The sequence below is a fragment of the Lepisma saccharinum genome, chromosome 19 (genome assembly GCF_977018435.1).
Source record: "Lepisma saccharinum chromosome 19, izLepSacc3.1, whole genome shotgun sequence".
NCBI classification, from domain to species: Eukaryota; Metazoa; Arthropoda; class Insecta; order Zygentoma; family Lepismatidae; genus Lepisma; species Lepisma saccharinum.
Window position 1 is genome coordinate 5,447,880 of NC_139247.1, and position 13,170 is coordinate 5,461,049.

Consider the following 13,170-nt stretch of genomic DNA (forward strand, 5'->3'; position numbering starts at 1 on the left):
CATAATTTTCATTTGTTAATATTATTCCTAAGTATTTGAATTTGGAAACTGGTTCAAACGAGTTGTTATCAATAATTAGATTTTGATTATTACCTAACATTTGGTTTCGGCCTGTAAGCACATATTTAGTTTTCTCTTTGCTAACTTCCAAACCTATCTCTTTAGCTGCCTTCAAAAATCTTTTAGCATTATTCTTAAATGTATTTACATCATCCCCCAGTAAGTGTACATCATCTGCATATGCTAACGGCTGAGTCACACTGTTTAATTTTAGTCCTTTGTTAGTTTCTTTGACCTTCCTAACAGCATATTCTAAGGCAAAATTAAAGAACAATGGAGATAATGCATCTCCTTATTTTAACCCATCATGAATTGTAAATTTGTCAGACATATTACTATTCACATGAAATTTTACATTGTTTCACTGGTGCATACTTTTATCATATTAAGAAGCTTCTTAGGTATTCCAAACTCGACTAATATATTATATAATTTATCTCTTTTGACTGAATCATATGCTTTTTTAAAATCAATGAATAGCTGATGGTCATTTTGATTATATTCCCACTTTTTCTCAAGTGTCTGTCTAATGTGCAAAATTTGATCTGTTGTTGATCTATTACGTTTAAATCCACAATGATAGTCACCTATAATTTCATTAGCATATGGGATTAGTCTTGTTAAAAGAATGTTAGATAATATTTTATATGTTGTTGAGAGTAGAAACATTCCACGGTAATTATTGCAGTTTATTTTATCACCATTTTTAAAGAACCATGGATTCTTTCCACTGTTGAGGGATTTCTTCTCTATTCCATATTAAAAAAAAAAAAAAATTTATGAATTTGACATTAACAAATTCCCACCATATTTAATTAACTCGGCTGGTATTAAATCAATGCCAGGTGCTTTGCTATTCTTTGACCTTTTAATAGCATCTCTAACTTCAGTCGAGTTAGGTTCTGGAACTATAGGTCCTGCTGTGTGTACTTTATTTTCTTCTGATTTATCTCCTACATGAAAATTTAAAAGTTCATTAAAGTAGTTCTTCCATATATTCAAAATATCACTTTCACTTGGGTCAGCCAAAAAATTGCAGTTTTTATCTTTTGTCAAGTTTGCTTTAGGTTGCCACCCTTTTTTAAATTCATTAGCACCTTTATATAAATCTGTGATGTTCTTATTTTTGCTGTTTGTTCGTTAATTTTTCTTTTCAAGTAATCTCTTTCTTTACTTCTAAATGTGTGGTTAACTTCTCGCTTTGTTCTATTATAATTGCTTAAATTTTTATCATCAGAGTTATTTAACCACCTAAGTCTAGCCTGATTTCTTATTTCTATTAGGTTATGACATTCATTTTCAAACCATGGCTTACTTAATCCTGAAAAATATTGAATCTATTTGACATTTTCATTTGGTAATCTTTCTTAATTCTATCATCAGCATACTTTCCTGCATTAAATTTTTGAGCTCTTAGCTTTTGTTGCTTATGATTTATCAGTCTTTATCTTAATTCAGTAATTACTAAATAATGGTCACTGGCACAGTCAGCACCTCTATGTCAATTATATTGGTATGCCTTCTTTTATCAATTAGACTATGATCTATCTGATTATGAGTTTACCATCTGGAGAAGATGTGATACTTTTCACAATTAAATTCTTTGAGGTTGCAAAAGTAATTAATCTTATACCATTATCATTACTTAATTCACGAAGACATTCTTTACCAATAGTAGGTTTAAATGTCTCTTCTTTGCCAATCTGTGCATTACAGTCACCTAACAGAATTTTCATATCATACTGGGAAAATTTATCAAAGACCTGTTCTAACTCTGCATAAAAATCATCTTTAGTATTATCATCTTTATCTTCCGTTGGTGCATGAATTTTTATTAAAATAATTTTGCACCACCTACCTTGTAAAACTGCATATGATATCCTAGCATTAATAAATTTAATATCCTTATTCCTAATGTAGATCTTATTCTTAGTCCAAGCAGTCCTCGCCTGGAGATGTATTTGGAAGACTATTTTACCTCTGGAATATTTTACCTTGGGAACATCCATGGCCTCATATTGCTGATTCTTGACATGTCTTTTTACAGTGCAGAGTTGTCAGCTGTACGCCTAACCCCAAATATGAATGGAGGACCGCACATGTCGTTGGTCAGCGGATCCCTCTGATCTAGCTGGGAGGACCACACTAGTCCACCAACCATACCCCACTTTCTGCCAATTGTGGGATGCTCATACAGCCATGACAGGACAGCTCTGTAGATCCCAACAGAGCAAAAAGTTGACCATATCACTCTGTTGGTTGACTAACTGCAGTGAACAAGCCACTGGGCAAAGGGGTCGTCACATCCCTTCGCTTACAGATTAACTGCATTTTTATTCAAATTAACAACACAATCATAAAATGCAGTGATAAAACTACAGACATACCACAATGGTCTGGATGGCCTAGTGTGGGATTCAAACTGCAAACACTCCGAATGTGAATCCATCACCTTAACCGTCAATTGAAAGGAAGCAATGCTGGATTGCTACATTTAACGTGAGGATCTGGTGGCGATAGAGTTCGCACAGAGGCAGCAAACCATCTTCTGCACTATGAATCTGTGGTTGGCACCTACCGTAACATGTGAGTCGAACAAACGCTACTTGTCGCGTGAGATTTAATGGAAAATAATGCACAACGATAGACCAAATAATAATAAAAGCATAATTCTTTTTAGCATAAATTATGCTCAGGTTATATTCGAGATATGTGACAATTTTCCATACTATATGACATAAAAAACGGCATTAAATATACAAATGCCATAAAAACGGCATTAAATATATCAATAAATACACAAATCCCACAGACGCTGTCTCAGTTTCTATAGGTCTGCCATCTTTCTTTTTCCAATTATTTTAATAGTAAATTTAGCACTTCAAATCACTACTACTATAGTGAAGAAAGTCACTCAAAAATCATGTTTAATCTTCAACTGTATGTTGTTTGAATATTTAGCTGCAATACATTGATAGATATAATCGCAGAAAGTTATTGTACTTTTTATTATGTCCAATTTAAGAATAAAATACGCTCACAGTGCATATCTTCATCACCTGACCATCATTCCCTTAGCTTCTACTGTCTTCATTTTTTGTACTCAAATAACAGAACGGTCCATCACTAGGTTATACAGCAGCATTGTTCCCAAAAATTAACACAAGTTTATGAAAATCACAGTGTCCAGTCCTACGAAGGCAACAAATGTTTTCTGTTACCAAAAATGAAAGCTCTGTTTGACTATGGCAAATTTCCATTTAAGTTGTTAAAAACTACTCTAAATACCTGGAATGTATTACATGTTTAGAGCATACTTGACAAATAACTATGCCGGCAGTGGTAAAAAACATCGTTACCTTCTACTCACTGTTGGAGAAATATGATCTTGTGTCTTGTCTCCTTTGGCATTTATTGTCACTTCTGCAGCACACACACACAGTCACAGATTTATCAAGATGTCACTAACAGATAATCCTCAAATAATGCGACCCCAGTGTTATCACTGGAATTTGGAAATGTGACTCACATATCTGAAAGGTCCTTCGTTTGTGAAAGGGTGGGATTTCTCTATCATTGCAACCAGACCACCTGCAACCCTATGAGATGAGTTTTGGAATGTCCTTGACCCAACTAGTGCCCATGACCAGACACAAGTAGGCTATTTTTTAATGCTGACACAAAGAGCGGGAAAAATGAAACAGACAAACTTGAAATGAACAATTACATGAAAATTACTCCCAATATATGCAAATTATATGCAGGGCCACCATCAGGGAATACGAGGCCCTGTGCGAACTATATCCACGAGGCCCCTGTATTATGAAAAGTGAAAATATCGACATCTGTTTTTCGTACAATTCTACGCTACAGTTTTTAGTATTATGTAATTATTATCTATTGTTATACCCATGTGTGTTTTCGCAGCCATGTACTGCAAATTTATTATTTAAAACCGATGGTCACTCATCTGAGTCTATCATCTGGTACTGGTGCAGAAGATGAAATACACACTTCCTCGCAATTTGTTCTTACATTGCCACCTGGCTCACAGAAGAGTTAAATTTAAGATCGCCACTGCCACTGGTACTCACGGCTGCGACTAATCACCAACAACGCTAACACTAAACCCCAGGATTTTACCATTATTTCAGTTCATCAATCGCGGCGGAATTTGAAGCGAACTGTATTTAGAGGTAGTAACATTTTTCGAGTCACCCTTCTGACTTTTAAAAACTTGTCCCCCCCTTCTTTCCTATTTTATTTTTTGGAACCTTGATTAAAATTTACGAAATTTGTCTCGTTCCCAAGACATTTCATTTCCCACATTCGCGATTCTAAATACCCACGCACTATTGTCTCAAACAAGAATGACAAGGAAGGTAGATAATGATTTCATTGACTTGAAACTTGTTGGGACTTAGGCATAGTTGTAGAATCTGGCAAAATCTGCAAACACCCCTTCTCTGAGATGGTTTGTGAGGAAATAAAAATAAAATATTTCCAGATCTTTATTTCTATTCATCCGTGGGGGAACATGCCGACCCAAGGCCCGTTGACCTGCTCACCACTTGCCTTGAGGTTTGTTTATGAAGCCCCTTTTTGAAAATGGATAGAGCTGTAAACTTTGACGTCAGAAGGATGAATGGTTGCCTCAGAAAACTTAGAAAATGCTTGCTTAGAAAGTAAAACAGGTACGTAGCCAGGCAGGGGCCAGGGGGTTCTGAAATTTGGTAAAAACTGCTTTATAAAATTTGTTTCCAGTGAAAGTGTAGACAGCAGATATTATTTTGCTCAAGACTTGATAAAGGTAAAATTCACATAATAAAAAGAACAAATATCATATTCTTTCATCTGATTTATGACCCGAAGTCAAAGTAGCGGGAAGGAATTAGAATATTCTCTCGGCTTCAGTTACAAGTGGGAACAAGGGGTGTGTGCAAGATATTTAAAAAAAAAAGTATTCATTTGAATGATATTTCTACATTTTCTGTGTCCTCTATTAACTTAATACCCCTCTCCCCCCACACACATAGTACTGTTAAACGTTTGCAAATGGACTTGCTTTACAAAGCTACCGCTGATAACCCGTGACCACCCCTACCCTGGAGATAAATTTTGACTACGAGCCTGAAGTGAAATATGCTTGTGCATTTTATTATTATTATATTCGTTTGTTTCTTCTGAGAAATAAATCTGTCCGCAAGAATATTGTTAGGTGTAAAATATCGTTAGGCTTCTGTTTATGTTTTGTTGAAATATGGAGGTGTCCATTGTGGGAATTGTATGTTAAGCTGTCTGTCAGTAAATCTATCGTTAAATGTTAATTAGTGGTCTGTTTATATCTCAAGTTTAAGTATGAATAATACGCGTGCGTATTTGCCTGTGTGCATACACGACAGCTTACAATGTGGCAACGAGAAGGTAAATCTGAGTAATTACAAGTTTGTTACAAGTCTAGTAAAATGGCTTATGTATAGTACCTTTCGATAAATACGATCCTCTAAATGGATCTGTTTCTGCATATTTGGAAAAAATTGCTAATTATTGTCGTATTCAGCATCTTGCACCAGAGGATAAAGTTCCTACATTGATTGCTGTAATTGGGTCGCAACCGTATGAAGTTCTTCGAGAATTGTTTGCTCCAGCACTGCCAGAAGTTAAAACATTTGAAGATATTTCACAAAGATTAATTTCTTACTATAGTCCTGCTAGTAATTACATTGTGCACAGGCTGAAACTATGGAACTGTAAACAAGAAGATAACGAACAGATTGAAGATTTCATAAGACGGTCAAGGAAAATAGGTGAGCAATGCGGTTATGATAACTTTTTGCCAATTGCTTTATTTGATTCTCTAATTAGCAGTATTAAATCAGAAGCAATTAGAAAGCACATAATTTCTAAAAACATTATGGTTTTTCAAAAGGCTTTCGAAATTGCTAAACAGAGGGAAAAATTAGAGCATGACATGAATGAATATTACAAGCAGACTAATGTAAATCACATTTATCATCATAGGCCAAGTAGTTCTTACAATAAGGAAGATGACAGACCACAGAACGAATTAAGTGCAAGGGCAAATCAACGTTTCAGCTCAGATAGGATGCATGATACCAACAAAAGGCACTTTACAAGTAAGAATTCTGCTAGGTTTCAAAATACGTGCTTGAACACACCAGGACAAGGTCATTCACATAATTTTATCAATTATGAAAAACAATTTACAACGTTTCATAAAGAATATCAACCTAGACACAATGCAAATATTGTAAAAAATATGGACACAAAATAAAAGATGGCTATAAATTGTTGAATCAGAGAGATAGAAATGATGTCAATTTGAAGAAACCTTATTATACATACAAATCAAATAATGTTACAATGCCAGTTTTGAAGGAAGTGCAGTTGGATAAAGACCTAACCGACTTGACAATTGGTATAATTGAAGTAATTCCAAGGAATACACATCCAGTAGATGATGTTACTTCAAGTAAAGAATCTGGAAATTATACTTCTTCCAATACATCTAATGATCAAGGATGGAAGCATTTAAACAATTTATTATCTGGGACAAACATTTCATATTGTAATGGATTTATAACCAAATTAGCACCTTCATCTGAGTATTTACTCAATTTAAGTATGAATAATATCATGGTAAATTTTGAAATAGACACTGGATCATATGTGTCAATTATGAGTAAATCTGTTTGTGAAAGTATTTTTTCTAATGTACAATACGAAGAACCAAATTGTATTCTTCAAGGTGCGAATAATTCTATCCTGCCATTAATAGGAAAGATTGTTGTTAAAGTTGAGTTTCAACAAATTCCACAGATGTTAGACTTGTACATAGTTGATTGTAAAATGAAATATCCTTTAATGGGACGTCAGTGGATTACACAGATTATACCTAATTGCCATGATTATTTATTTCGGTTAAACATTCCAACTGATGAGAAACATTGTGAATTTAACTTTATTGCTGTGCATAACAACGACTTGTTACAAAATGTCCAAGTGCATGTTACGATGCAGCAGATATTGGATAAATGTAAGCAACTGAACAAAACTAAAAATGTGCAAGGAGTTGTTGATTTAATCAAAGTGAATTACAATGAATTGTTTAATGAAGATTTGTCTCAACCCATAATAGGTTATAAAGAAAAGATACCTATGAAAGCAAGTGCTACGCCTATTTCTAAGAAGTTTTACAACATTGCATTCGGTATGAGAGATAGAGTAAAGGAAGAATTGGACAAGTTGATTGACCAAAATATTTTGGAAAAGGTGGAATCGAGTGACTGGGCGAGTCCAACGGTTGTAGTTGCAAAGAGAGATGGTAATGTACGCTTGTGTTGTGATTTTAAGAACACAATTAATAGGTTTGTGGAAAATGTAACATATCCTTTGCCAAGAATTGGTGAAATTTTTCATAAGGTGAATGGTCACGATACATTTGTTTCTTTGGACCTGAAGAAACCTTATTTACAACTAGCATTAGACAATCAGGCGAAACAATTGCTCATTATGAATACCCCATGGGGCTTGGTTCAACATACGAGACTACCATTTGGAGTTAGTGTATCTTCCCAAATATTTCAGAAGACAATCGAATATATACTTCATGGTTTGAATTATGTCATACCATATCAAGACGATTTGCTCATATCAGGGAAAGGAATGCATGCAACGTGTGTACGAACACTGTAAGTTCTGCAGCGTTTAAAATAACACAACTTTAAGATTAATTGGGAGAAATGTGTATGGTTTGTACATGAAGTATAAGGTATGCCCAAATGAAAAGGAGACCTTTGCTGTAGCGGCATTGTATCTAATCGAAGAAGGTATATATGTTTGCCAAGAGATGGCATGGTTCATGTCCCAGTTTGCAGGTGTAGCGAACGGCTTCGCCTGTTGTTTCCTCAGTTTGCGAGAGTTGTTTTGCGTGGACAGGTGCATTATGGATTCCTTCAGATCAGCGCAAAGAGCTATAATCCAATTTCTTCGCGCAGAAGGTGAGCATGCTTCACAAATTCCTCACACATCCTCCGTATAGCCACGATATTTCCCCATGTGACTCCCATATCTTCGGCCCCTTAAAACAATCACTGAAAGGTCAACGGTTCACCTCCTGTGACAAAGAAGTGCAGAACACTGTGGAAAATTGGATCCGTAATCAACCCAGGAGTTTCTACACTGAAGCCATCCACTCCCTTCCTACGTGCTGGGATCAGTCCATCAATATCAATGGCAATTATGTGTAGGTATCATGTTACACATTAACTGTGATTCACATATTATGTAATGCAAATATTCTGGAATATAATATTCTTTAGATATAACCGTAGTCTCCTTTTCATTTGAGCATACCTTATAGAATATCTGGGATATGTGCTGAGTAGGACAGTGATTAGACCATCAAAAAAAAAATGGAAACATCATTGCAATGTCCTGAGCCACGTAACGTTCGTGAGGTAAAAGCATTTCTTGGTGGAATCAATTTTTATAGATGTGTGCCCAATTTATCAATAATACTGTCTGAATTATATAATCTGTTAAGGAAGAATGTTATGTTGAGGTGGACTGATTCGTGTCGCAAGCAGTTTGAAGCTGCAAAACTGGCGTTGGCAAGTGCTAAAGTTCTGGTGCCATATGATCAGAATCAAGATTTGGTATTGAAATGCAATGCTACACAAAATGGTCTAGGAGCACAGTTGTGCCACAAGATAAATGGGCAGCTTCATACAATAGAATGCATATCATGTACGTTAACCAAACATGAATTGCAATATCCTATGCACGAAAAGGAAGCATTGTGCATTGTATTTGCGGTGAAAAGGTTTCAAAAGTATGTTCAAGGAAGGTTTTTCGAAATTTGTACAGATTCTCAACCTGCAAAACAGTTACTTACGTTAGATAAGCCAATACCCATTCATACAGGCTGAAGTATACCAAGAAAGTGGAGATGGCTGACATGTTGTCTAGATTGCCGTTAGCAGATGTATGTCATGAAGATGCTCTTGAAGAGGAATTAGTTTATCAGGTGACGCCTAAAGTGCAAGAAGTTATGAGAAAATGTACAAGTGAAGACATAATACTGAGCGCAATTATGAACTTCGTTAAGCATGGCTGGCCTAATGAGATAAAGGGTTATAATGGAGATGATTTAAAGGAACTGATTGCCTTTAAAAGGAGGCTAGCAGAATTGAGCATGCTTGAAGGATTGTTATTTTGGGGTTATAAATTGGTGGTACCCAAAATAGTTCGGAACATAATACTCAAGAAAGCACACGATGATCACAGGGGCATTGTCAAAATAAAGATGATGTTGAGGCAAAAGTATTGGTGGCCAGGAATAGACGCGGCTATCGAGGCATATGTTAAAAGATTGTGGAATATGCGCAGCAGTAAAACCAGATAATTCATTGAGAGAATACAGCTCTTGGGATAACTGTCAATATCCATGGGAAAGAATGCACATTGACTTTTTCTCATACAGAAATAGTGCTGACATCATAATAGTAGATGCGTACAGTAAATGGAGAGATTGTCAGAGGGTCTCTTCCACATCTTTCAAGGAAGTGAAATATTATTTAGTAAAACATTTTGCTATATTTGGTTTTCCAAAACACACAGTTTGTGATAATGGACCACCATTTTCATCTAAAGAATTTGGAGCTTTCTGTAAAAAGCACAGCATTACATTATATCACACACCGGCCTACCACCCAGAGAGCAATGGTCAAGTCGAGAGGTGTGTCCAGACAATTAAAACTAAATTGGATTGTGCAGTACAAGAGTGCCTAAATAAAAACATGCATTTTGACATCATTCATTTGCTGCAAAAGGTCTTGCTGGCCGTGCGGAGTGAATGTAGTACAGCGACGGGTAAATCTCCGCAGCAAGTTATATTTTCGTATACGCTGGTCAAAACATTTGACGTGAATATGGAGAAGATATCTGAAGAGGATTATGAACAGATGAAGGAACCTCTGAAGAAGGACAATGATAATTTAGGAAGTAATGTAGTGTGGGTGAAATTACTGATCAAAGACAAAAAGGATGCAATGAGATATGTTCAGGGCAGAATAATGAGAAGCTACAGCGATGTCATTTGGATGGTAGAAGTGGATGGGAAGAGACGAATGGTGCACGAAAACCAGCTGAAGTGGCCGAATAGAAGAAAAGGTACTCAGGAAAATGACATTGAGAAGCGCCAAGTGTTTCCCGGAACTTCTACTGGATCAACATTTCCAAGATTTTATGACGAACTTTTGATGGATTTCCAAGATCCAGGTGATGTAAATGACAACCCAATTTTGGATAATGGGGCAGGTTGTAGTTCAGCATAATCCTTAGAGAGACCAGAGCAACAACAGGGAAGCAAAGTAGATGCCATTAGGAGATCAATCAGAGAGAAAAGACCTCCTGATAGAGTTCAATATGTTAAAGACTGAAAATTTTAAAGGAAGATAGGGGAATGTTAGGTGTGAAATATATCGTTAGGCTTCTGTTTATGTTTTGTTGAAATATGGAGGTGTCCATTGTAGGAGTTGTATGTTAAGCTGTCTGTCAGTAAATCTATTGTTAAATGTTAATTAGTGGTCTGTTTATATATCAAGTTCAAGTATGTATGAAACGCGTGCGTATTAGCCTGTGTGCATACACGACAAATATGTTGAAAGTATTATATAAATATAATTATAAAATATAATTTAGAAAACCTGGTATTTATTTTCCATGTTTCCTTCTGACAAGAAGTAGCGAAATCTTATTGAAAAGACAAATTTCAGGTAGGAAATCGTAAATTTGCCCTTTCTTTTTTCACAAGAGTGCTACGAGCGCTGTTTAAAATCTGAAGTGCTTTGAATACCACCCTATAAGGGACTAAATAAAGATGAAAGCCAATCCTGTGTCGCGAATTGCTCACCTCAAAAAGCCCAAATGAAAACACAATGAAAAAAATTCTTGCAAACTGAGTGCTGTGCAGTCACAAGTAAGAGGAAAATGATTGTGCCAGCGATAGGACTGTTCTCAAACGTATGTTTATTCCAGCTTTTCTTATTTTGCATCACTTTTCTGCCTCTTTAAGAACATTGTAACAATGAGCACGAATGATGGTTAGATGAAATTAAAGAAGGAACACTCACAGAGAAACGGGCCTCCCCATGGCGCAGTGGTAGCGTCATTGCCTTGTAATCAAGGGGTCCCGGGTTCGATACCCGGTGGAGGCACAAGTGGTTCGGATCCCACTTTAAACTGTAGGTCCAGTCCCGATTAGCCTTACTGTGCATAAAGTGGACTTAAAACACCAAATCAAACCAACTCACAGAGAAACACCCATGCCCACCACTATATGAAATTTATGGATACGAGGGTCACTATTTATACTTTGAGCCTTGGAAAGACTGATTGAAGTTAGGCGCGATTTGACGTTTGCACGGAATCATCTGGCATTATTGACCATAATGTACTTCAAATGTTTTGTCAATAGCTTCATTTGTGTTGCTTATGTTGCCTTGGAGATTGCGCGACAACAATAAAATGGAATTAACTCGTGAACATTTTCGTGCGATGATTTTTTACGATTTTCGACGTGGATTATCAAGACAAGAGTGCATCGATTAACTTACTTCCACATTTGGCGATGAAGCCCCATCCCTTGCCACTGGTATAATGAATTTAATCGTGGCCGACATTCACTCACCGACGAGATTTGCGAAGGTCGTCCAAAATCAGTTGTTTTTCCAGAAAACGTTGATGCTGTGCAAAACCTAATACTGCAAGATCGTCATGTGACATACTGTGAGATTGAGGCAACCATAGGCATTAGTTCCACCAGCACATATAAAATATTACATGATCATTTAGCTGTGAGAAAGGTATGTTCTCATTGGATCCCACACAATTTGACAAAAACTCAAAAAGACGCTCGAGTCAATTGATGCAAACAAATGCTCAATAAATGCAATCGTGGTGCTTCAAAAGACGTATATAAGATTGTAACAGGTGACGAATCATGGATATATGCATATGAGCCGGAACGTAAACAGCAGTCGACTGTATGGGTGTTTCAAGATGAACCCAATTCAACAAAAGTTGTTCGCGCTCAAAGCACATCGAAACAAATGGTCGCCTGTTTTTTCGGGAAAACTGGTCATGTGGCAACTGTGCCTTTAGAGGAACGTAGAACGGTCAACTCTGAATGGTCCACAACAATTTGTTTGCCAGAGGTCTTCGGTCAAATACGGAAAACAAACAAACGCCGTCGGATCATTCTTCATCAAGACAATGCCAGCTGTCACACATCTCGTCTAACAACCGACTTTATGAACAGTCAAAAAATCGAATTGATGGGTCATCCGCCGTACAGTCCTGATTTGGCACCCAGTGACTTCTTCTTGTTCCCGAATGTCAAGAATAAATTGCGTGGACAACGATTTTCGTCGGCGGAAGACGCCGTTGATGCGTTCAAAAACCATATTACGGAGGTGTCTCAAGAAGATTGGAAAACTGCTTTGACAAATGGTTCGAACGAATGCAAAAGTGTATTGACCATAAAGGAGAATACTTCGAAAAACAATAAAGCAGTTTTCAATGCCAAATTCCTGTTTTTTCATTGTTAGGCTCAAAATATGAATAGTGACCCTCGCACTCACAATGAAATGAAATTAAGCACTGAAGTCCATGCCAGGATTTGAACTTGGAATTTTCTGTGGGATTCACCGCTCAACCACCTTGACTTTCTTACCAGAGAACTCAATAAGAATGCCCTAGATAAACTTTTCTTGCAAACCTTGTAAGACGGAGGATTTTCATTTAAAAAAAGAAGCTGAATGTTAAGCACACAAATAATCTTGTGTCACAGTAATGTAAACAGGTAGACAAAGTCATGTATGATTTACAACCAATATATTTACCTATTTATCATGTAGATGATGGTCTTGTCTCTTCCTCTACTCCACTATTACAAATTATGACGAGTTCTTAAACTTTATTCACAAAGTTTAGTTGGCAAACACTAATAGAGAAAACATAATTTGCAGTTTGCTTGGATTCTGAAGAAAAAATATTATGAAGATGGCAAAAACAAAAGCGATAGCT